The sequence below is a fragment of the Balaenoptera borealis genome (genome assembly GCF_965194805.1).
Source record: "Balaenoptera borealis genome assembly, chromosome: 5".
Classification (NCBI taxonomy): Eukaryota; Metazoa; Chordata; class Mammalia; order Artiodactyla; family Balaenopteridae; genus Balaenoptera; species Balaenoptera borealis.
The window spans coordinates 35,495,085-35,520,914 of NC_138862.1; the positions used below are offsets into that span (position 1 = coordinate 35,495,085).

The window sequence follows — 25,830 nt, forward strand, 5'->3', positions numbered from 1 at the left end:
CCCCTGCCATTTTTAATTGCTATATTTGATAAAAAGTAAGCACTTTTATTTCTAAAAGCTTGGCTTAAAAAAATCAAGAGCCACAGTGTGGAAGACTCAGATCTGGTTGTAGCATAAATCAGAGCGAGGAGAAGTCCAGGATGCTGTGAGAGCTCCCAAGGAGGTTAAAACCCTGACCAGGAGAATTGAGAGGGAAATTTGGAGAAGGTACTATTGCAGTTAGGTGTGCTGAATTTCTGTATGTAAGAAAACAGCAAGCGTTGTGGAGAAACCCCACACTCCAGATGGTGCCTGAGAGGTAAAGTAGCCCTGACTGTGGGCCTGAGAGTAACGTTACATGGCTTGGTATTATACGCCTCAGCAGTGTGCAGGGAAAACAACCGTGACTATTGAAGTGAATGTATTTGGAGTGAAAAGGATGCAGAATGAGTGCACCTGAAAAGTGAAGGCCATGGCAGGACCTCAGACATCCTCAGTAGATAAATAGGGATAAGGCACATGAAGCAGAGGCCATAGAGGATGGAGAGGGCCGGATTTATGGCAGCACTCCTCCATTACTCTGCCCCCCCACCCCCGATTTTCCTTTGTGCCATGCTGTTATGTCAACCTTCCCTGGAGCCAGAGCCATCCAGGGAGAAGGGAAGGTGAAGAGGGAGGTAGGAAATACTATATTGACTGCATAGTGGTCTCGAAGAGACTGAAATGGGAAGCAATTTTGTCTGCCCTTGAATTTGCAAGATTGAAATTTCCTTAATCTTCAGAAATGGAGAACAGTGAAATAAGGTTATCACAGAGGAAAAATGGAAAGATATTATTGTATATCGGTGTTGTAATTGTAAATTTATAGCACCTATAGGAAAATAATTTAACAATGTTATGCCAATGTTATGGATAATCTTCAGTTATCTAGAAAATTAACCTGTGCTGAAATGTGCTCTCTCACTATGATAGAAAGTTAGAGCATCATTCTATGTACAAAACGTCAATTAAATTTTGTTACCCGCCCAACAATAGAATCAGAAGTGTAAATTTTAACATTCTAAAGATTTAAATATAATAATCATGTGTATTTTATTACTGCTGTATCTTGAGACTTAACAGGTATCAGATTCTACAAAATCCAATAAAAAAAAAAGTAGGATATTTTTGTGATTAGACATCCACACTGATCTACTGTTTTCTCCAGTATTTTTCAGGTTATCAATTAGGTTTGATGATTTTTTTGCTCATAAGTTCAGATGCATTTTCTGTATTAAAAATTCCTGTGGTGCATGTTTAAGGGGTTTGACATATTTCTCATTCTAAAATCAGCCCATATTTAAATTGTTAGTAGCACAATGGTAATCAGCAGAGGGAAAATGGAGGAATTGGAATAAAGACAGTGTCTGGTAGAAAAAAGTCACTCTTTTTGGTTATTTTTCCAAACCTAAACACTTATGAAGGTTACAACACCAGACTCTGAGCTGCTTTGCTATAAACTACTTTTAGCTACATGCTCAAGGTGAGGAAGCGTTTCATTTGTATAGGAGTATGTGCTTCTGGGATTCATGATATCTACTAGAGAAATAGCAAACTTTCTGATAAATCACAGAAAGAAATGTGAAAATTTTAAGGAGCACAAAAAATAGAAATTCAAAGAAAATGCTATGCCTTGGCAAAGAGATTTCAGACGTTAAGACTGAATTTTTGTCTATTGGGATAATTTTTTCTCCAATATGTTGAAGGAAAGTTAAGCCTAAAGTGATACGATATGAAAACTACAAATACTAGTAATCAGTAAAAACTTTCTCTTTTCTGAAATCAAGGCAAGCTACTCTGGCAAACTTCAGCTACCTTAAAGTAAAGATCCTCCTAACCCACATATTTCTTTTAATAATTATTTGATAATTTAAAAAGTTAAAGTGTAAAATTTCCTACTTTGAATTAACCAACATATTATTTTGACTCAGAATAACAAAAGAAAAGCATCCCTCCTCTACTATATATTTGGAAACATCACCTGTTATCTGATAGAATAATTATTGTTATTTTGGTTTCTAGATTAAAAGCAAAGGGCAGGTAGAATGCAAGTAGGGATTGCTGGGTAGAAGGCCAGAGGAAATTAGAATTAGAAATGTAAAATGTGTACAAGAGTTTGAGGAAAAACAAAGCCACTCTGTTTGGAAAAGGTGGAAATCTCATTATTTTGCAAGAGGTATATTAACAACTGCAAAAGCTTCAGGAATTCCAGGTAATCAAGAGTCTTAGAAGCTCACAGAGCTAGCATGCTTCTTCCCATGAATGCTGTCTCTATAAAGCAGATTTTTCATTTCCACATTAATAGCATGGTTGAGAAGCTCTTGATAGAACAGCTTCTGGGGGAATGGAATTTGTCTGAGGAAGAAATAAGCCTGGAAAAGCCAGAATAGCCATAACTAAAGGCTGAAATTTACTTCCCTACCAGGGCTTCTTTTTTGGGTAGGTTGTGGGGTAGCTGTTTTTGAAATCGTGGTATGTTTGTTCTGACAATTTAGGATTCCTGAAATTATTGGGGATCAGAAAGAAAAGGATCTTTAAAAATCTCTTGTGAGGAGGTTTTATTTCTTTAATTAAGTAAAATGTTTAAAGAGACAGAAAAAAACTTGCCTGCTGTCTCCCAGGATTTCTCTGATCCATTGTATTCATGATAAATCTCTAGCGCTTTTCCTCTCTGTCTTCCATTACTCTCTTAGTTGCTGACTGTAGCCTGAGGTGAAGTGATTGCTGTTCCCTGTCTCTTCATTTCCATCTCCTAACTGTGCTCCTTGATCACTGCTCTCCTACCTTTGCACATTTTCTCCCTGATGTTCTCATTTCTTCATAGCACCATTTCAGGTGTAGATTTCCCTGCTGGAGAAATATAGCATGGTCTGAAAACAAAACAGAACAGAATTCTATATTGATGTAGATAGCCCAGAGAATGCAGTGAGATTTTTTGAAATGAAAAGCCAGAACCCAAAAAGAAAAGAAAGGGAAAAAACAAGTAAATAAGAAATAAAGCAAAGAAGACCTAACATCAAGGTGCACCTTAATTTTCCTCAGACTTTCAACTCATTACGCCCCGAACAATTTTCTCTGTAAATATGCAAAGGAAGGTTTGTATCTAGAGGAGTGTTTACAGGGCTATGAACAGTTCCCTGGAGCATTGGGAAATATTAAACTTGATCACATTCTTTTCTTACGTCGTTTGATACACTATGTTGAAGTAAGGGCAAAAAGTTACCTCTGGCTTTACAACTCCTGATACTAAAGCTTTAATATATTACATTAAATTTTATAAAATTCATGTAAATAAAATTAATACCGTATATACTGTTTCGTAGTTTTATTATTTTTAAAAATTTAAAGTAATACATACCCAGTTAATAAACAAAAATGGTATTAAAATCATTTCTAACAAAGCAGACTTCTGTGCTTTGCCCTTCCTTATTCTCTGCCTTGCAACTCTTTTTAACCATTTCTTCTGTGTGTCTGTGTTCGTATTCTAAACAATATAATAATATTGCTAATTCTTGATTTATGTAGTTTAGGCCTCCTCCATTGACTTCTTAATCATGGCAGATGAGGAGTTAGCTCTCTTCAGGCTTGCTCTCTGTTTCCCCTTTATTCTTCCAATATGAGCATGTCCCAGTTTGAAGTTAAAGTTATATTCAGTTTTTATATTATTCTGAATAAATACTATTCACTGTAGAGCCAAGGAGCATAACTGTTTGCTTTTCTGAATAATTTTTTTTTTGAGTCAATAGTTCCCTTATTGTTCTCATTTGTCTAGTTTTCTGTGGACCAGAAAACGTTCTTCTCACAACCTCCAACAGCCTTCAGTACAGTTTCTGCATGATCAAATATATCAGATTATTTTTGCACTACGTTTTGTTTCTTCCAGCAGTTTCCCTCCAGAACAGATTCTTATCTTATTGCTCCAGTGTTGACTCCTAATTTTCTAGGCCTTCTATGCAGCTGTGATCCTGGAAATTCCCTTTACTTGACTCCTGTTGTTGGAGCTCTATTTCTTGATTTCATGTCTTCCTTATCGGTTGCCTTTGCATGTTAAAAAAAAAAAAAAAAATTGAATGAGAGTTTTATTTATTTATTTTTGGATGAATTTATTGAAAATGTTGATGATAACATTTTTCTATCATATTGTGCTTTGGAAACAAGAATATCTTAAGGCTCTAGGTACACAGAATAGTAACTGACCCTTGAGTTTCTTCTTATTGTTATTAACCTAGTCAAGTGCCTTCATAAGGTACTTGATAAAATTTCTAAAGAAAGTAATAACCTGGAAATGTAAATATATTAAAATTTTATACTCTTTATATTACTGGGAAATTATATCATTGGGTTTATCTGATATGAGGACTAAAAGCATTAAAGCATTAAATTTTACAAATAAGCTGGAAGATTTTTTTATGAGGCCACTGACATGAAGCTACACATATATGTGTATATATGTGTGTGTGTGCATATATATACATATATTACTTAAAAGTGGTGGGGAGGGAACTAACATCAATTGAGTATCTGCTATGTTTGCACAAAATTCTTTTACAGACAATATTGCTTTTAGTTCTCTGAGGGGCTACATGGTGTACTTGATGAAATATGGACTTTGAAGTTAACAGTCATGGTTTTGAATTCCAGTCATGACATTTATGAACTGTGTGATCTTGACTAAATTACTTAACTTAGACTAAATACCCCCAGTTTCTTTGCTTTTAAAATGAAGTTTACAATATCTACCTCGCGAGGGATTGTTCAAGGTATTAAATGAGATAATATGGGTAAGGTGACTAGCACATACTACTACTTCTATTAATACAACTATTATATGACTGCCACGCTCCTACAGTTACTACTATAACAACAACAACAACTACTACTACTACTATGGCTAATACTACATTTTAAAGGGAAAGAAACTAAGAGCTTAGACAGGTTAGTAAATTTAATCAAGATCACATTCCTGGTAAGTAGAAGAACAGGGATTTGAAATTGGGTCTTTCCAACTGACTCTAAAACCTTTCCAATACACCACACACTCTTTATTAAAAGCAAACAAAACCATCACATCATTTTAGACCTTTTGGGCTGCAAAATAATAAACATTTCACTGAACTCTGTAAGGGGTGAGGTGGCTCAGAAGGACGATCTTAACTGTGTTTAGAAAGCTAATCCCTGTAAGATTTGGAACAGAGGATAGAAAGTCTCTTGTTGGAATTTTTAACAGAACATTGGTCTCTGGTTTTCTATTGACCAAGTGTAGGACCAATTATCGATCAAAAATGATGACTGATTTTTTTTTGTTGTATCTTTGACATTTTGTGTATTATGTTATGAGATGCTAGGTCATGTTTAAATCTTATGTTTGAGCAGCCCTCCTTGTGATACCATGTGGGTGGGCGAAGGGGGACACAAGGCCACTTCATTATTGCCAGTTGGGAGTACAAGCCTAGGTACTCCTCTACTGATCATCGGCAGGGGCAGGGGAAGGGGAGTGCCTGCTTACTGCTGAGAGGGGCTAATGACAGGCTTCTTAAGAGACCCATGCTGATCCCTCCAGGGCCTGGAGGGGGAGGGTCTCCTTGTTACTGCATGGACACCGTGGCGTGGTGGGAGAGGCTTGTTACTGCCGGAAAGTGAGAAAAATCCAGGCTTCCCATGAGGCCTCCTCTGATACCACGTTGGTGGGGAGAAGGAGGGATCAGCTCATCACCACTGGTTGGGAGTGAGAGTCCCAGATCCCATGTGGGCTCCCCTGGCACCACAAAGTGAGGAGGTTTTTCATCTCCAGGACAGCATGTAAGTCCCAGCTCTAACACCACCCTGGCAGGGATGGGCACTTCATTGCCACCAGGTAAGGGTGTAAGTTTAGGCTCACCACTTGGCCTGTGTTGATCAGAGTGGGAATGAGGCCACAGTTTTTTCTTTTCTTTTTTTTTTTCAGTTTTAGTAAGATATTGACAAATAACATTAGGTTTGTTGTGATGATTCTATATATGTATGTATTATGAAATGACTAACATAATAAGGTTAGTTAGCACATCCATCACCTCACATAGTTACCTTTTTTTTTTTTGTATATGTGTGTGGCGAGAATATTTAAGGCTTACCTTTTAGCAAGTTTCAAGTATACAGTACAGTATTGTTAATAATAGTCACAATACTCCATGTTAGATGCCCAGAACTTACTTATAATTGAAAGTTTGTACCCTTGACCAACATCACCCATTTTTTTCCATGGTGTTTGACTGGAGTGGATCAGTTATTGTTTTTTTTTTTTTTTTTTAATTAATTAATTAATTAATTATTTATTTTTGGCTGTGTTGGGTCTTCGTTTCTGTGCGAGGGCTTTCTCTAGTTGTGGCAAGTGGGGGCCACTCTTCATCGCAGTGCGCGGGCCTCTCACTATCGTGGCCTCTTTTGTTGCAGAGCACAGGCTCCAGACGCGCAGGCTCAGTAGTTGTGGCTCACGGGCCTAGTTGCTCCGCGGCATGTGGGATCTTCCCAGACCAGGGCTTGAACCCGTGTCCCCTGCATTAGCAGGCAGATTCTCAACCACTGCGCCACCAGGGAAGCCCAATCAGTTATTGTTTAAAAGTTTTCCTGCTGTGCTGCCCTTGCCTAGTCCTTTGTCTAGAGAGAGCACGCTTTTGTAGGGATGTTTTTGGTCTGCACCTACAGGCATTTCTGGGTTGCTGCTTCTCTAGCATCCAGTATGGGATATACAAGGCCAAAAGAAAACCCAGTGAATTCACTGCCATGTTATTCCTCAGGTCCCAAGATCCCCAGCTGGTCTGCCTCTTTCCTCCCCTTATAGTTTTATGTTTGTTTTATATGAAGTATCCAGAGGTTTAGTATTTCTGAGTAGGAACAATAGAGAGAAGTACATCTACCCCATATCAGATGAGATATCTAGAACTGGAAGTCCTGAACTGACTTTCAAGTCCTATGCTTTTTGTTGAATCCAGTAACAAAATTGGGACACTTCACTCAGAGAATTGTATGAAAACATGAACACAGGGTTTGTTCTTAGGTATATACTGTTACTTCTGAACCTCATACAGTACATGTCATTTCTGTGTGATCCTCAGAGTATGCTAAATGAAACGGTCAGGGAGAATGGGAAATGAGATGTTTAGGGGGGTGAGATTATTGAGCTATGATGTGGTCCCTTGATAGGTGGCATTAACTCAACTGGAGATATGTTAGGAATACAAATATCCATCCTCACCTAAGTAATTAAAGAACTCTGGGGGTGGGACCCAGCAATCTGTTTTTAAACAAGCCCTCAGGTGATTTGGAGGTTAGCTAAAATTTGAAGAACCAGTGAGCTCCGGGAATACCTGAGACATCTGCAGTTATTACGGTCTGCTGGTGGGAGAGTGAGTACTCCAGAGCCCAGACTTTCATACACTGTGCTGTATATGGGTGGCCTTGTCCTGGAAACTTCTCCTGCAACCTTTTCTTCCTCGTTCTTAATTTTGTGGGTAAACAAGGGAAAAGAAAGTAGGCATACTCAATGTTGAAGTTATAATTTGCCTGTACAGTCTTGGAGTAGATAGACAACCAAATCTTCTACTATTTCCACATGAGAAATATCAATATAGTCAGAAACTGCCTTACATGTAGCTCTCAGAAAAAGAGGAATGTTAAGGGATCCTTGTGTAAAATATACTTAAAATTCCACTACTGAAATTATTTGAAGAAATTGGCAACTTCCAAATGAAGAAGCAACACATAAGTCTGCCTTTTCCTTTGTAACAGAGGAGGAATGCATTGAAAACTAATAGACTCTAAGCCTCTGTTTGAAGAAGATCCACGATATGCAAAGAAGCCATAATGAGAGGGGATGCTGATGGGGGCTGAAGTGGGAGTGCACCAAAATAAACTTGGCTGCCCTGTGAGTTTATCTAGGACTTGCGGTAAGTAGGATCAGTGTATTGTAATGCCACGGGTGCCCGTCTATAAATGGTTGATTCTGGCTGAGTTGATTATTTTCATCCTGTATTACACAGCACTGGAATTTAGCAATAATCCTGTGACTTTGTAAGCAGAGGAGCATCTAGCTTTTAAGTAAGACTATTTTCTCTGTGTTGAGGCAAAGTACAAACAATACATGGTAAGGGACATTCTCTAACTCAGTAAGCGTTATCTTTATTATTATTATTATTTTTTAAGGATCTCGTAATTCCAGGTTGTCTTTCAACTTTGTAATTCATCATGATCTACCTTAAGGATCCTGTAATATTTAAAATTTCTTGGCCCTCAGGGGCAGATAGAATCACATCTCACTTGCTCCCCTAAAAGGCACCAAATCACATTACACCAAAAGGCTCCTTAGAGTACAGCTCTTTGCCAATTACTTGAATTATTTTCAGCCACTTTGGCACATTTCCCCTCCAGACGAAATGAAAACCTTTTCGTTTGCACCAGTGAAGGATTTCATATTTCTTAGTGCCTCCACATACACAGTATAATGAGAATAAAAGCTTATCTTCCACACAGATCTTTCCTATGGTGCCATAATGCAGGGAAAATAACATCCATTTCTAACACGTGAAGCCCACATATTTTCTAAAGAAGAAGAGAAAGACATTAACATTACACAAGAAAACTATTTGTTCTTTGCTTTAAATTTCCAAATTTGAACACATCAGAGATTTCAGACTTCAGAACTACATACATCTGTGCTGAGGTGTGGACCCTCTAAGGTGCCTCATTATTGGCACTGAAAGCTGGTTTCATGAAACACCTGTTCTGAGTAAGCAATGTGATCAGAGAGTGTCAGCAGGGCAGACAGATTTTAAATGGAAGATTGTTACTTACCCAAAAGCCATTTGGAAGCTGAAAACCACAATATCAGCAAACCAGCAACAATAACTTAAATATCCCCAAGTACGTTATTAACACTTCAACCCTCTAAAGATTAGATGACTTCTTTTTAAAAGATTTTGTGTCTCAAGAGAACAAATTGTTTCTCCACATTTATCATTTTATAAAAACATTCTTTTGCACTGATAGCCTTACTTATCTTTTGTTATTCCCAGTTGCCCTTTATTTTTCCTTCTGATTTGTGTTATTTCCTTTCCACCAGTGCCTACAGCAGCGTTCACTGAAATCACTACCCATTGCTCAGTATTCTTCCCTGATCTCAATAGCACAGCCTTTAGGATTAAATCCCTTGCCTACAGCATTAAGAACTGAGGAGAAAAAATCGCTACTCATTGCTTTGCTTGCAGTTCTCATTTGGACTAGTGCTTGCAGAAATTGAACTGAACTTTCTTCACTGTTACTGCATCTGTAAGGTAATTGCCTAAACTTGTTGAGCCAATCGGAATTGCTGTTCTTGAGTTTTGCAAACGTGAAGAATCTGATGAAGCAATTTGTAAGCTATATGTGGTACATCCCTCTTTCCACACTCAAAGTCATATTGCTCTCTATAGGATTTTGTATGACCCTTCTGAAACATTACACTCCAGAATTCTATTTAAAAGCTCCAAACATTAGTGTTTAAAAAAAATCATTCTTATTTATGGGCTCATTTTCATTGCACAGTTTTTATATTAAATGAAAGGCACTTGAAACTCTTTAGCACTTTCTCTAGTGTTTTGGGTAACTCAAAGAAATAGCTTTAATAAGAGAGAGAACACACACAAAAATATAGTCCTGTAAAATAAAAGGAGGAATAATATATCACATGCTTGTGGCACCATTTTGTCCGCTACAAAATTTGTGTTCAATGTAGAGATATTTCAAAATGCCTCAGTACTAGTGCTTCCTGAGTTGGGAAAATGGAATGTATATATTACATATATATGTATATAAAATCTCTTTAGTTATCTCTCTCTCTCATTTCTAAATATATAGAGAGAGAGAGAGAAAGAGAGAGAGAGAATGAGAGGGAGATAAAGTGATAGTTTCATATTTTTAGAAAAAACTCAGGGAACTTAAGAGTTCTATCTATTCTCTAGCTTAGAGGCAGAGTGAATAAACAAGTTATGTATTTCCTGAACTATATTCCTATCCCTACTAGTAAAATTTAAAGTACTTCCCTTCATAAGGGAAAGTATTGCTTCTGACCCAATTGAATCCTCACTGAATGCCTAACTAGCTAAATTATCCTCTTCAGTTTGATGTCATGCAGGTCATTGTCTCTTCAAAGGGAGAATTACTGAAAGCTAGTACAATTTTTTAAAATTTTAAAACATTTTTCTCTCTTGTAGACTAGTCATTGGAAAGATAATCATTTAAAGTAACCATATTTCTGTAGATCTTATTATGCATACTTACCCTAAATTCTTTTTCTTAGAAAGCCATGTTATTCACAAAGCTTAGTTTAATATACTGACTTGGCTGAGAGAAGCACTGTAGTGAGTGAGACTCAGGGCAAAGGCTTAAGAAATTTCAGTTAACTTAAGACAGTGCAAGTGATTACATTTGCAAGCAGTACAGTTGAAACTTGAGAGTTCACAAGAATCAGTGGGGTGGAGGATGTAGAGGTTATTGCAGTGCTATCATGCTCTCCACAGGAAGCAGCTGAACCGTTTCAGTGCAATATGGCAATTATAATAATTAATAAAAATCATAAATGGTTATGGAATACTGTACTTATGTGAATATGCTACATAATAATGACTAATAGAACAATATTCCTGAGCCATCTGAAGGGAGTCAAAATTGAGATTTCTACAGGAACTATGCACTTGCAGGAGGATATAAAGGTTATATGAAAATTGGGGGAAGATAACAGTGGAAGTTGATTAACTTAGATTAATCATTATGATCATTCATACTTACTTTGGATATGGCATTTTTCTGGGTGCTAAGAGGATTGACACAACACCAGGATTATATAATATAGCCTTTATTTTCAGTAAAGTTGTTATGCAATGAATATCAAACAATAATAAAGTTGTATTCCATTATCAACCATTTATTGATGAAAAAACAAATGTGTATGTGTACAGATGTTAAATGTAGTTAATGAAAATACTTGGATGCACATAAGAAGACATGCTGATATAGCAGGTACCATTAGGATATGAAACTGAGGTTAAAAAGTCAGTGAAGTTTTCCAGTAAGAGATAAAAATTATTTCCAAATATGATAGACAGGACAGGGGCTACTTTGAGAATATGGAACATTTTGAGAAAAATCTTAAAATACTCAACAGAGAAAATTAGATGAGAAACTCATATAAGAACTGAGTTGTTTTATGGAGGGTAGAAAAATCTGATAGAAGATTTGAAAATCCGGCCAGGAATTCTGATGTCAAAATTCAAAAAACTGAAATCTTTTCAGAGATTTGAGGAAAAGGTATGCAAGCATGCTTACAGAGGATAAAGCTGCCCATCAGAATGCCCTGAATATGAGTGCACAAAATAGAAAAGTAATTAAGAGTTTTAAAAAATTGATATAGATTTCTTGTACAAATTCACATCATCTATAATTGGAAGATTCTCAGTCCTGGATAACTAAAGAGATTTTAACACTAATTAGATTGTTTCAGTGACAAGATCTTATTTTTTTCACGTAAACATACTTTTTCATCCATTAACTACAAAAATATTTTCCTTTCACTTTATCACAGTAGCTCCTTTTGATTATGCTCAGACCTCAGTGCACCACCTACACCTACCCAGCTAATCTGAGTAATTAAAGAAAAATGATGCATGATGCATTTATAGTTAAGTGAAATGAGTATAAATCTCACATAACAGCTGGATTCCTATACTTGGCAACATAGCACAGTTTGAGAAAAGCAATCATCTTCCTTTCCTGTTGGCAAAACACTTCACTGGTCTCTCCAATTTGAGTCCTCTTCAGGATTTAGTGTCTCCTCACTTTGTAATGCACAGAACGCTACTTCCAGATGGACAGCCTTGTCATATGCTATTTTTATGCTGCACTTTAGAATTTTAAAGTGAGAGCAGTTATTCACCAAACATGAAATGTATCACTTATTGTATACATTTGAGGAGTTTTTCAAATCAGCATGCTCAACCAGCTGCTGATGAGCTTAATACACTCAGATGAATGAAAGCATGTGTAAGTCAGTCAGCACGCATTTAAAAGTTCTTGTGTGTCACTGATAGGGATTGAGGACAACTCATAAGAAAAGAAGGCAAGATTCCTGTCCTTGAGGGGTTTCTAATCTTGCATGGAGAATAAAACCAAATATATACACTTGACAAGAATCTGAAGGCAGAAAGCATCTGGGCAAATGTAATATGCATATCTAGGTGCAGAAGAAACAGAGAGAGGGACTGACAGAAAGTTATCAAAATTGGACTGCTATATAGCAGAAGGTCTTTATAAGCAGAAGAGTTTTAACTGAGTCTTGAAGGAGAGTGTAGAGCTAAATTTCAATAGGAACACCTTTATTTGTAGTATGAAAAGAGGTTAACAGAAAAAATGCAAATACTATTTAGATCAGCTACATAATTGATTTGGTTGGAGTGTAAAATGATATATAAAGAACTGAGGTATGACATTAGAGAAATGGATCAAGGATTAGATGTTTGGATCTGGTATAGAAAGACAGTAGGGAGGTACTGGAGATGATAGAAGGCATGAAAATGGCATTTAAAGAAGACTAGTTTGGTAAGTATTTATAGAAATATGATCAGGGATACCAAATGATAAGCTGAGTAATTCAAGCATTAAAGGGATAAGAGCCTTGTCTACAGAAATGGGTAGGAAGTGGTAATTTCTCCATCAAATCTTAATGGTCTGTATAATTTTTTTTGATGAGTTCAGTATTTCAGTGGCTTGTCAGCGCAGTGTCTTATGAAGTCAAGTCAATAAGAGATATTGCTACCTCTTTAAGCAGGTCTATGTTCTCCATAGTGGTTGTATCAATTTACATTCCCACCAGCAGTGCAAGAGAGTTCCCTTTTCTCCACACCTTCTCCAGCATTTATTGTTTGTAGATTTTTTTGATGATGGCCATTCTGACCAGTGTGAAGTGATACCTCACTGTAGTTTTGATTTGAATCTCTCTAATAATTAGTGATGTTGAGCATCTTTTCATGTGCCTCTTGGCCATCTGTATGTCTTCTTTGGAGAAATGTCTATTTAGGACTTCCTCCCGTTTTTTGATTGAGTTGTTTGTTTTTTTGATACTGAGCTGCATGAGCTGTTTGTATATTTTGGAGATTAATCCTATGTCAGTTGCTTCTGTGCGTTGCTGCCTTGCCCTCTGTCTCTAAAACCTTCCTTTCTCTTCTGCATTTCTACCTATTTCCCAGCATGGTATTGCTGTTATCAACTTATTTTCTGAACCAAAGATAAGAAAGTAATTGCTACTAATTTTGGCAGTACTTGTGTAGACAATGAAATAGGATATTTGAAATCAGGATTGCTTTGGAAAATACAGGCTATATGATATATCATTCTTGATGCTTTTGGTTGCAAGTAACATAGGACACTATGCAAAATTGCCTAAGCAATAGGAGGATTTATTATACCAGGTAAGAAATCTCAAGGCATAATTTTAGGTTTGATCAACTCAGAGGGTTAACGTATACTCAATGCCTTAGGTTTGTACCAACTTTCCTTCTGTGTCCTGTCATCCTCAGTGTCTTGACTCTTGTTCTCAGCCTACTTCCCTCATTAATATAAGTTTGCTGCAGCAACCCTGTATTAGTTCCCCAGAGCTGCTATAACAAAGCATCACAGACTGTGTGGCTTAAACAACAGAAATTTATTGTCTTACAGTTTTGGAGGCTAGAAGTCTGAAATAAAGGTTTTAGCAAGGTTGATTCCCACTGAGAGATGTGAGGGAGAATCTGTTCCATGCTTCTCTTCTAGCTTCTGTTGATTTGCTGGCAATCTTTGGTTTCCCTTGGCTTATAGACACATCACTTCAATCTCTGTCTTCATTGCTGCATGGTATTTTCCCAGTGTCTCTGACTCCACAAGGCCATCTTCTTATAAAGACAACAGTTATATTGGATTAGGGACTCACCCTACTCCAGGATGACCTTATCTTAACTAATTACATCTGCAATGACCCTATTTCCAAATAAGGTTATATTCTTAGATATGGGAGTTAAGATTTCAAGGTATCTTTTTTTTTGGGGGGAACATAATTCAATCCCTAACAAAGCCCTTGAAACATGTCCTCATACAATGTTCAAAGGCTGAAAGAACAAATGCTTCTTTCTTATTTTCTTTTTGAAGAGTCTACTTTTCCATGTGCTCCCATGTCACACACAATAGACTTCCCCAAGCATCTCATTGACATGAAAAGTATCACCTGCCTTCATTTAAACCAATCACAGTAAGGGAAATGGAATTACTATGATTTGCTTAGACTAGGGATTGGCAACTTTGGTTGTGAAGAATCAGATAGGAAATATTTTAGGCTTTGTGGGACATACGGTTTCTATTGCAACTACTCATTGTGGCCCCAAGACATTCATAGATAGTAATGGATGGGTGTGCCTGTGTCCCAATGAGACATTTTTACTTTTTCACAAAAATAGATAGTGTCAGAATTGACCCAAGGGCCATAGTTTGCTAACCCCTGACATATATATATATATACACTATTTACAACTGGTAATTGACCCAAACTTCTGGCCAATTTAAACTTGAACCATTTTCTCTCTTTTTAACAAAGGAAGATGTTTGATATTTGTTGGAAGGCAACATGTGGTCAATAAAACTAAAGCACTCAGCCTCTCCAATCTTGAGTCACTTATGGTACAGCTTGTTAGGACTACTCACTTGGAAATGCTGCCTTGCAGGATAGATTTTGAGGATAAGAGCATAGCATGGGAGTCAGGATGCCTGTGTTCAAATCCTTGCTTTGCAACTAGCCAGTCAGATGAACTTAACAAGTTATTAGCATTTCTGTGTCTCATATTCTCATCAGTAAAATGATGATGATGATAATAGTGCATACCTTATATCTAATATATCATAGAGTTGTGGTGTGGATTAAACAACAAACTAGGAATGATCACTCATTTACTTGAGCCATTGTAACTTGTTATATTTGGAGTATGTGACCTACTTCTATGTTGTAGGGGAATCAGAATATGAGGTAAAAACTTTATGCAAACTTCCTTTTCCCAATAGTATTCTTTCTTGGACTACTGTTCTTTAACATTCCCTTCATGACCAATGAATTAATTCATACAATTACATATATGAATGAGTAATAGATACAAGGTTGAGCCACAGTCCAAGAAGTGATAAGACTGCCAGATTTAATTAATGATACTCATGGTCACAGCTGGAGTAAAAAGAAACCCTAACACAATAGATTCAGCCTATGGATTTGGATTCTTTTGGCCTCTACAATCAATACAGATCACTCCAGGATGGAAAGACCAGTAGTGATCCATGTTGATGATGACATCTGGCCAAGGAAACCCATAAAGTTTGTGCCTGTGCTGCTCTGGTTGGTTTTTATTGCTTGCACATAGGTGCAGTTTAACTGATGATTATGTCTTATCCCATCAGCACCACTTGCCCCATGCTTACTGGGTTCACAGCACTATTGTTTACCCAGGGAGAGAGGAGTCCTTTACTTCTTGTCTTTTATTTCTTTTCTTCTCTCTAGGACTCGCGTTCTACAGAATGACTCCTTTCTACAGAACACTAATATAAATACTACTACTCATTTCTATTTTTCAGGATGCCATTAAAATCTGCTATCGATGGTGTTATTGAATAAGCCTTCTTCCTATCCTTCTCTTCATAGACCATATTATTTTCATTCTAATTCAAGTCAGGTTTAACTTTCCTTGCTGTTGAATTTCAGTCTTTCAGAAAGAGAAGGAAAATTTGCCGTCATGTGGAGCCCAATCAACTCAATATAGAAAAGGAGTTAACCAAAGTCATATCGCCTTTAATGCCAGATATTTAATGTTCTTTATGCTACAGAACAATTATTAAGGAAAATTCCAGAACCTATGCAAATTTAGGAGAAGAGTATAATGAATTTCCTATATACCCATCACCCAGGTTCCACAATTTTAAAATCTTATTTCTGCTAAACTTAGGCTGACCACATTTCCATTTCCACATTTCACATCTAAATCAATATGTGACTGCTAACTATCTTAACTTTCCATTGATCTCTCAAAGTTGTTCCAATTTGGGCAATGAATTATATGGCCATCCTATCTACATACCTTACTAACTGCCCCTCCCAACCCCCTGGCACTGCGTTATTTTGAAGCAAATCCCAGACCTTCTATAATCTCATCTTTAAATATTTGTGTATAAATATCTTCTTAATAAGAATTCTTAGCTTGCCATATGTCCATTTTCTCCAAAACCTTACTAAAAATTCTAATCAATAATAAAATATTTGAAAGTACAAAATGCTAGATCCATGCTAGATAATCTCCTCCTCCTCCTTTATTTTTGCAATGTGTTTTTACGCTCCAGATGGACCATTTTGACTAAATTAACTGATCAATGTCAACCTGTGTGACTCATTATTTGACTTCAGGGACTGTTTAGTCAATGGTTTGGCCAAATTCACTGATAACTTTGGCACCTCCAAGTGTACTTCAGTTGCTAAATATATGATATATGGGATGTTGCTTAGGGCTATGGTAAGGCAAAAATTAGATCTAATAAATATTCCTTCTGTATGACTTACTAATTGTAAAATTAAATACATAGGAAAAATCCTTCAGCTTTTGATGTTTCAAAAACCTTTAGTAATTGTCATTTTTTTCTACCATTGTATAAAATATTTATTGAGAAAACCTGTCTGGGTCTGAAAAGTAATTGAAACATGAGAGGATTATATCAGCTACTTTGAGGCTTTCATATAATGTGCTTTTTTGGAGTTGGGGGAGGGGTTTGTGTGTGGCACAGTATTTTGTGTTAGACATTGATTTAAATATGTCATCACTATCTTTTTCTTAAGTTTTAAGATGAATATGACAGTAGTGAAACTGGAACAGAAGAACCACCATGACTAACTCCTAGTGAATAATTACTTTTAGTTAAAGCAGACAGTATCTTTCTTCCTCTACCATATCATACTACAAAACTTCCTCTGCTCTTGGAATTTGCTTCCTAAGAATTCCAGGTTGAGCCACTGCAAAACTACAACACTTGGGAATATTCCATTCAATACAAACCAATAGAGTTCAAGTAAATTTCCAGCTGAGACATTTTTGAGCAAGTTTTATGTCAGGTTTTGTGTATATTAACAAAAGTCTCAAGACCTTTTGACAAGTTCTGAAGGGTTCAGTTCATTTGAAAAGGGCAAAATGAAGACAACTAGTCGTGTGTATGTGTGTGTGTGTGTGTGTTGTGATGTACTTAATTACTGCTATATGGAGAAACTTTGTCTTTACATTTTTCTGTAAACCAGGGTGCAAAAAAAATTTGAGAAGTCATTTCTTTCTGATGAATGCATTGAATCAAGGGAACAGTGGTCAGTCTAAAGTTTTTTATGTTAAAACCCAGGATTCCTGTTCATTATCTCTGTCACTAAAACATAACCCATTTGATTCAAGCACAAGCATCATTGATCTTAGAGTTGCAAATACTGGGAATGGTACCCAACCTTGATCCATTTCCTGACTAGTTTCTCTCTCTCTCATTCTCTCCCTCTATTTCTTTTCTCGTTCTTGGTTTCTCTTGAGGTCTCTTTGCCCTTGGGGTATTACAGCTATAAAAGTTTGTGTTAGAAGTTACAATGCAATTCACTTCGCTTGGCCCTGTGTTTATGACATGATTGGTATCTGTGAGCAGGTGGGGAAATGGAAAAACATTCCATCTGACTCTGAATGTTGCATAGTCTGATTACAGCACAGACGACAAGGCAGATTTCTTTGCTCTGATCCTAGGAACATCCTATTGCTCTTGTTCTGATACCAGGAATAGTTCTGTCTTTTTAGCCTTTTCCAAAGATCAGATTATTTCAGGTTCTGGGCCTTGACGATAACCCTAGTGTGTTATCAGTTGTCAAGGCATGCTCTCTACAACCTTAATACATCCTGACAATCACTATACTGAATGACTCTCTGCCCTAACCTCTAAGAAATGCCCCATACTTGCCAAATATTGCAAATATTTGCAAGTATATATGCAGCTAATGAAAAGAGGTTAAGCCCAAAGCTTTTAGCTTAATTGTACATGCAGTCAAGGTAGAAGTGTCAGAATACTGCATCTTCCTACGGCAGTGACTTGTATTTTCTCATAGTTAAGCCTCAAACCTTTCTAGGCTGGCATGCATAAATAAAAAGATAAGGGAATTGAACTTGTGTCCTGAAAATGGAACTCTAAATACTTAGGAAAGAACCTTCTTTAAGAGTGGGCAGAAATCTGTTCATCTTCCACAAACCTAGAGAATGAAGCAAAGGTCTACTAGCTATAAAAAGATGGAGATAAGAACAGCTGGATAAAGCTTAAATAGCACTTTTTTTTTCTCATTTACATCCTCTTCATGGTTCTGATTTCCCTCTAAGGAAGCATTTCAGAAAGCAAATGAAGAAATGTACCTGGGAATTCATAAATTGCTGAAAGAACTACGGAATGAAGATATTTCGAAAGTGAGGAAAAATCTTTGTAGATGCCACTTTGTTTCTTAATGGTCACCCTGCCTAAATTGATACTCTATAGATAGGCCTAATGTAAATTTTGGAAGGGATTTTTTAATATCTGAACATTTGTTTTGGCAATGTCAGAGTGTCTTTTGGACTGGAAATACCTTTGTTAGTTTCAGAGGATCAGACAGAGTTTTATATGCAAAATGATTTTCTGGAGAAACAAGCATTTCATTAGGCAGCTGCCTGGAAATGTTAAGAGATGCTAATTGCTTGGCAGACTTATAAGAGAAGGGCGCACAGAGGGACGCTCTTGTTACCCCAATTCATGGAAAGCAGAAAGTGACACCAAACTGAATCTAAGAAATGTGTTTTCTGGTTGTGATACTACTTTCTAGTAGCTTTAAATAAAGTTTATATGTAGTTTTAATAAATATATATATTTTTAATAAGACATCAGATAAAATTCAAGACCAAGTAAAACAATTTAATTCGTCAAGTTGTGAAGAGTCTCAAACACAGTAATTGTACTTAAAGAACTAGATGTCTCTCCCAAGAAGCGATGATTCTTACAATGAAAAAATCCTGAAATATCATTAATGAAATACTAAGCAAATAATATCATACTTAGAAGTACAGTCAATTAATGGTCGCTTTGAGTCCTAAGAAATAAATGAAATAATCTACCTACACAGAGAGGCTAGAGAACTGCTAGCAGGTCTTTACTGAAAACAAAACAAAACAAAAGCTTCATTTATTGAATATTTCCACCTTAAGCATCCTGTATTTAGGTAAGACATTGCACCCCACATTGCTGAAGAAATAAAACTTAGCTTCCGAATAAAATTCTTCTAATTATTGAGTAAATAAGTTTTCAATTTTTCAGGAGTATTATGAATCATTTCAAGAGTTATGTAGGTCTTAAAGTGAAACATGGAGTCTTCAACAGTTATTTATGCCTTATAACAAAACCAAAGCATATTTATTGAGTGCTTGCTTGGCATCAGGCACTGTTCTAGTGTTTAACGTATATTAACTAACTTAATCCTTACAACAATCAATCATATCAAGTAGGTACTATTATTATCATTATCTTCTTTTACAAAGGAGAAAATAGGCACTTAGAATTCAAGTAGCTTGCCCAGAGCCATATAATCAAGAGGTGGGAGAGCAAGAATTGAACCCAGGTTAGTCTGGATTCAGCACCTACATCATCAATACTATACCAGTGGTTTTCAAACTTTAGTTTGCATCAGAATCACTGGAAGCTTGTTAAAATACAGATTGCTGGGCCTCAGTCCCAAAGTTCTTGATCCAGTAGGTGTGGGGTAAAGCCAGAAAATTTGCTTTTTAACAAGTTCCCAGGTAATGCTGATGCTGCTGGTCAGGGGTCTACACTTTGAGAAACTGTGTGCTGTGCTATAGTAGTATTAAATTTACTTAGAATCATAATCTCTTTCACTGGACTAGACTGTTGTCTCTTTGAGGACAGAGAGTATGTGTCATATTCGTTTTTCAATTTTCCACAGCTGGTGTTTGCAAGTAGCAAGTAGGTATTCAATACATGTTTGTTCAAAGTATGAAGAATGAATGAATCTCTAGAATCCCCTTTTAAAATGTGAAAGACCCTAGGAGTGATCTTTAATTAAGTTGTCATCTTACAAATAATTGAGTATAATTTCATTTATTAGGAATTAACAAATTAACCACCTAAAAATCCCTGAAGGGATTTATGGCAGGATTCTCTGATGCAAATTATGAGATGTAGTTGGGAACAAGCCAAGCAGCAATGCTTGAGAACAGTCCTGGGTACAACACTGCATTATATAGGACCTGGGAATGGAAATGTGAGTCTTGGATGGGTGAGAGGATCCAAGAGCGGGAAAGGGATATTTTTTTTTTCCCAGAAAAAGTCATCCTGACCCTTTCATTGTTGAAATTAAAAAGTAAAAGATACTTAAATTCAATGGTGAACACATAGGGCAAAACAGAATCATAAAATTTAATGTTGAATTAAGCAGTGAGCTGAACGTTTGGGTCTCCAAATTGGCTTTGAACCCAAAACCACTTAAAAATGGGTAAGTTCACAGTTAAAGGCAATTGGCTTATAGATGAGAGAATGGTCGAAGTTGTTCCAGTTGAACTTCCAGGGAAATTCTCTCCTCAAGAACAACCTTTAATTGTTGCTGCAATTCACTATTCAATCTGGCCAAGAGATAAGGTTGTTCCTTTGCTCAGAAACAAACCTGCTGGAAAAATATGATGTTTATGGACTCCTTTGAAAAGACTGTAGAGAATGTGGCAGAAATAGCCCAGCTTTAGAGGCAGACAGGTATGGGTTCAAAATGCTGGTTCTGCTACTTACTAGCTGTATGCCACTGAGTAAAAATATAATTTAACCTTGATTTTCTCATCAATAAAATACTTGACTCAAAGATTAATATGAAGATAAAACAATTTAACATATATAAATCATACACCAGCAGTGACTGATCCTCACCAGAAGTTAGTTCTCTCTACCTCTAACACTTCTGATTCATGCTACAAATTGAAACACCACACATTTCACTTTGGGGGAAAGTTCTTAGTAAAAAAAATGAATATGTACATTTCTCTCTCCTTATGCATACTACATAGAATAGACTTGGCCTTGTTGGACTATTTGCTAAATTTGCTTACATTATTGTTGTACCTTTTACACGTGTCTAAGCTGAAAGGTCCAAAATTGATTTAATTACCAGATTTTTCTTTTTATTCTCTTGCACCACCTATCAAGAGTAATTTATATTGGCTATGCTTGGTTATCAAGTAATCAGTAATACTTAAAATATCAGTGCTGTAACCTTTGTCCATTTTGTATATCCTCAGATTACTCTTAGAAAAGGTTTGTCTTCTCTACCTTTAAAAAAGAGATGCTAAAGCATTTCACAAATATGTGAAATGGTTAGAAGAAAAAGTCATACGTTGTTAGAATTCAGCTTTTCAATGACTACTTACGTGCTTCCTGTCTGTTAGGTGTTGCTGCTTCACTGAATTACAAACAGTAGAACTGACATTTCCTGTGCATTTGTATTAACCACACCAAAAGTTTTGTTATTATAATACTATAAGAAAGTTTTCGCATCTGGAAATCACCTACTCATCATATGTTTTAATAAGACCATTTGATGCAACCCCTACTTTAAAACTGCGTTCCTTTTTTTAACCATTGCATTTAGCACTTCCCTTCCCCTTGTCCCTTGGTAGTTAGGTTTTGGCAGGAAGTGAGTGAAATAAAAATGAGAAGGAGGTTTTGAGATGCTCATATAACTCTGTGATCATAATTACTCTACTTGGATTAGATTTCATGTTTTTCAAAACAATTTTTCAAGCACATTTCTAAGATTTAGTGCATTTTAAACAAAAGCATCTTTTGCTTTGAAGAGGCGCAGAATATGCCAGCCCCAAATATGCCATTTTGGCATATTGATTATTTTGAGTTAAAGTTACTTAAGAAACAGCCAGTGCAAGAAGGACACTTTGACCCTCCTTTGTCCCTCTGAAAGCAGGAAATAAATCTCCCATGTGAAAGGTACCCTCCCTGTACCAGGAGGGTAGAAGGCATCCTTATCACCACAGGCAGGGAATTCAGGGCTGAGAAGGCTGTACAAACAAGCCTTCTTACTTCACTAATTTACTACCCCAAACCAAAACTTCTTCGTCTTGCCAATTCTTCACAAATTTATTGTTTTTTTTGTCTAATAGGTAAAAAAGCTTCCTGCTTTGGTCACTTTTTGAGTCTCATATTTTTATGAGCTCCCATAAGCATGAAAATTTTTTTCTCCTGTTAATCTGTGTTATGTCAATTTAATTATTAGACCAGCTAAAAAGTATAGAAGGGGAAAGTTTTCCTCCACTACACTTTAAATCCCTATTTCATGTGTTTTTTTAAAAACAAAACAAAACTGACAATAATGATCAAAATGAACTGTTTAAAACATTTGCTGCATTCTACCCAATTATACAGATAATGCCCTCCATTGATCCTTGAAAACATCCCCTTCCCTCTATCTGCTGTGGTCCCTGCTTTCTTGTACACTGTGGACTGTTACAGAGAGCAGGGCTCGGAGGTATTCTAAGAATAAAGCATTTCAATCATTGCTGCCACAGTTGTGGTTGCACATCCTTGTAGTGATAGATTTGTTAGGAATTCATATACACACACTTTTTCATTTTTAAATGACTAAAAAACTCTCTGTGTGGCTTTATATTTTTAATGATGCTTGCTTCAAAACTCTATAGTCTTATAACTATCATTTATAATAAGACCCATTTTTTTAGGTGTCAACACATAGAGATGTAAATATGCTAAGTTACTTGATAATAGGCAATGAAAAATTTCACCTTTAAGTTATTAGCTACACCTTAGTTTCAATTAAGAGTAATGGATTATTTATTATCAATAAAGTAACTGTATCTCTATGAAGCAAGAGCTTAATGACTGCCAAGAAGAATTGAAATAGATAATTTTTTGTGTGTTTAGTGACTGCTGCTCTCTACCACTGCTTCTGAAGCTTCATTCAGTTCCAATAGACCTGAGGCATATGGCAAGATCCCATTTGTAACACAGCCTCCCTACATGGCATGGTGAAGAACTGGGTAGTATCTGAAATTGAGACTAATTAATTAATTGATTGGGCCAGTCATTTAACAAGTACTGAGTACCTACAATGGCTTAAGGATGGTTCTAGGTACTGGGAATAAAGCAGTGAATGAAACAAATTCACCATCCACATGGAGCTCATATTCTAGTGCAGGGAGATAGACAATAAAAAAATAAATCATGATATAATTTCAAGTGGTGATAAATGCTATGAAGCAAAAGTTAAACAGGATAAGGGAATAGAGATTTAATGGGGAGACGATCCAGTTTAAAGAATGTATAGTATTAGAATATGTGATAGCTAACATTTCTTAAAAGATTCTTGGTAATGTCAATATAAATAGTAGACAAAAATTATTTGTTGAATGAAGTAATAAAACACTATTTTCTGTATAATCTCCAAGAATCATTGTTGTAAAAGGTCCACTATGGACTTTGATTAAGAGACAAGAAATTTCAATCTCAGGAGAAGGAAGTATTTGGTGATGGTGGTGGGTGCTATATAAAATGAAGGGTTAAGTAGGAAGCTGTCTCAAGCACAAGGAGTCACTGACATCAAAAGTGTAATTTAAGCTTCTATATACATATATAGGGACAATAGATGACCTAAGTAATAGTGATAGTCCTTATACTATAAACACTTGAGTTCCATGACATCTGACATCAGTGTAGGTGATCAGAAGGAGGAGAGAAATATAGATACATAGAACATCCTTCAAATTCATAAATCAAGGCATTTTCCATTGTGGTGGGTAGCAAAAAATTAGGTGAGGAATGAGTAGGTCTTAAAAAGTCAGTCCTTTATTACTGAAGAATGTGCTTTTGAAACAAGATATCCTAAATCACTTTAGCATACAAACTAGGAGTATACAAAGAGCCATAAGACTATTGTACCTTCCTACCACATGATCTCTACAAACGTAATGGGCTGCTATATCAATAAAAAGTATTTGATTCATTGAAGATCTTTGTCTTCCAACTAGAGTCCCCATTTTCAAAGGCATTCCATGGCCCAAGCTCGTCTTCAGAAACATGAATATTGAATTGGAAAACCTCATAACTTAATACTTTACCCCTCATAGGTGAGATTTTTGTTTATTTGAGGATTAAAGCCTCAAGGGAAAGGCAGGAAGCTCTTGATGGGGTTCTTGATGGGGTTCAAGGCATCAGTCAGATAAGGAGATCTTTTGAGGAGATTCTTAACATTTTTCTAGCTAGTCATTTCACTTAAGAGTAGTGCTGAGGTACTCTGATTACATGAACAGGCAGAAAAATCCATTCATCTTTTTACTAACTTTATTCAAGGTCAAATTTGTTTTAAAACTTCCCTATATTTATCTATTATGCACTCACTACTCACAGTTAAAGCTTTATACTTCACTTATAAAACTAATTAAGCAACAAAGGGAGGAGGGGGAAAGAGAGAGAGAGAGAGAGATACAACAGAAATATCACAAAACCTGAGTCTTTCTTGTTCAATATTCACTTTTACACTTAGCATGTATTAAATTTTCAGCATTTCACCATTTTCTCCTCTTTTGTAAAGCTTCACTCCAGTAGTAACTGAGAGTACTACAGCTTATAAAAAGGGACTTTTATCCATAAAAGAGATTTTCTATTGAATGAATCAGAAGATAAAACCAAGGCACTTTTAAAATATATCTCTATCATTTTTTTCTCAGCTTGTTGCTCTAGACCTTGGGTTTAAACTAGTTCAGAATCAATCAGCTCAACTCAGAAATAGAATGAAAGACTTCTCAGAAGAAAGTGAGAACAGAGGAAAATATATATATTTTAAATCACCTATCGTTCCTTGTAGCTCAGACAGAATTTATCAATGTCTCACACAGGATCGGGGCACGTGGTGAAGCACTTACGCATGGAGAGCAGATGTGCAGGTCAAGCAGCCAACATTGTCACATGAATTGCAAGGTGGGTTGAGAATCATTAGAGAAGATAGTAAAACAAGGTGCAAAAAAAAGTGGCTATTCCATAAAAATAAAATCTACCTTTCATTAGTTCTTAACCAGAATATAATGGTAGTTGAAAACAAGTTTGGGTTGACCTCAGAAAAGCAGTCGATTTACAAATTCACAACTCACAGGAACACTATAAAATAAAATTGGAAGCTCTTTGAGGTAGAAAGGAAGACAGCTTTCTACTTTCTTTTGGAACACCTATAGAGTTATATTCATGCAGGTGGCTTGGTGAACTTTTTAGAAACATTATTTAATTGATTTTTGAAAATTCATTTTATCAAGTATTATAAGACTGCAGATTCTCAAATTTAATATTTTTAATACAGATCTTCCTTGACTTAATGATGAGGTTACATTCTGATAAACCCATCATAAATTGAAAATATCATAAATTGAAAATGCATTTAATACTCCTAACTTACTGAACATCATAGCTTAGCCTAGCCTACCTTAAAGGTGCTCAGGACACTTACATTAGCTACAGCTGGGCAACAGTACCTAACACAAAGCCTATTTTATAATAAAGCATAGAATATCTCATGTAATGTATTGAATAATGTACTGAAAGTGAAAAACAGAATGGTTGTAAGTGTATTGGTTGTTTGCCCTCTTGATCACGTGGCTGACTAGGAGCTGTGGCTCAGTTGCTGTTGCCCAGCCTCGT

General features: G+C 36.2%; 1 long non-coding RNA gene across 2 annotated transcripts in view; it reads left to right on the top strand.

Moving 5' to 3' along the window:
• The window catches only part of LOC309628913, a 242,844-nt gene that overhangs the window by 198,185 nt on the left and 18,829 nt on the right, over positions 1-25,830 (top strand). Inside the window, exon 6 of one of the 2 annotated variants that reach the window (XR_014244772.1) lies at positions 7,783-7,940. The exons of the other annotated variant lie outside the window; for it this stretch is intronic. This is a non-coding gene — a long non-coding RNA (uncharacterized lncRNA). The remainder of the gene's footprint in view (positions 1-7,782; positions 7,941-25,830) is intronic. 2 annotated transcript variants of the gene reach the window in all.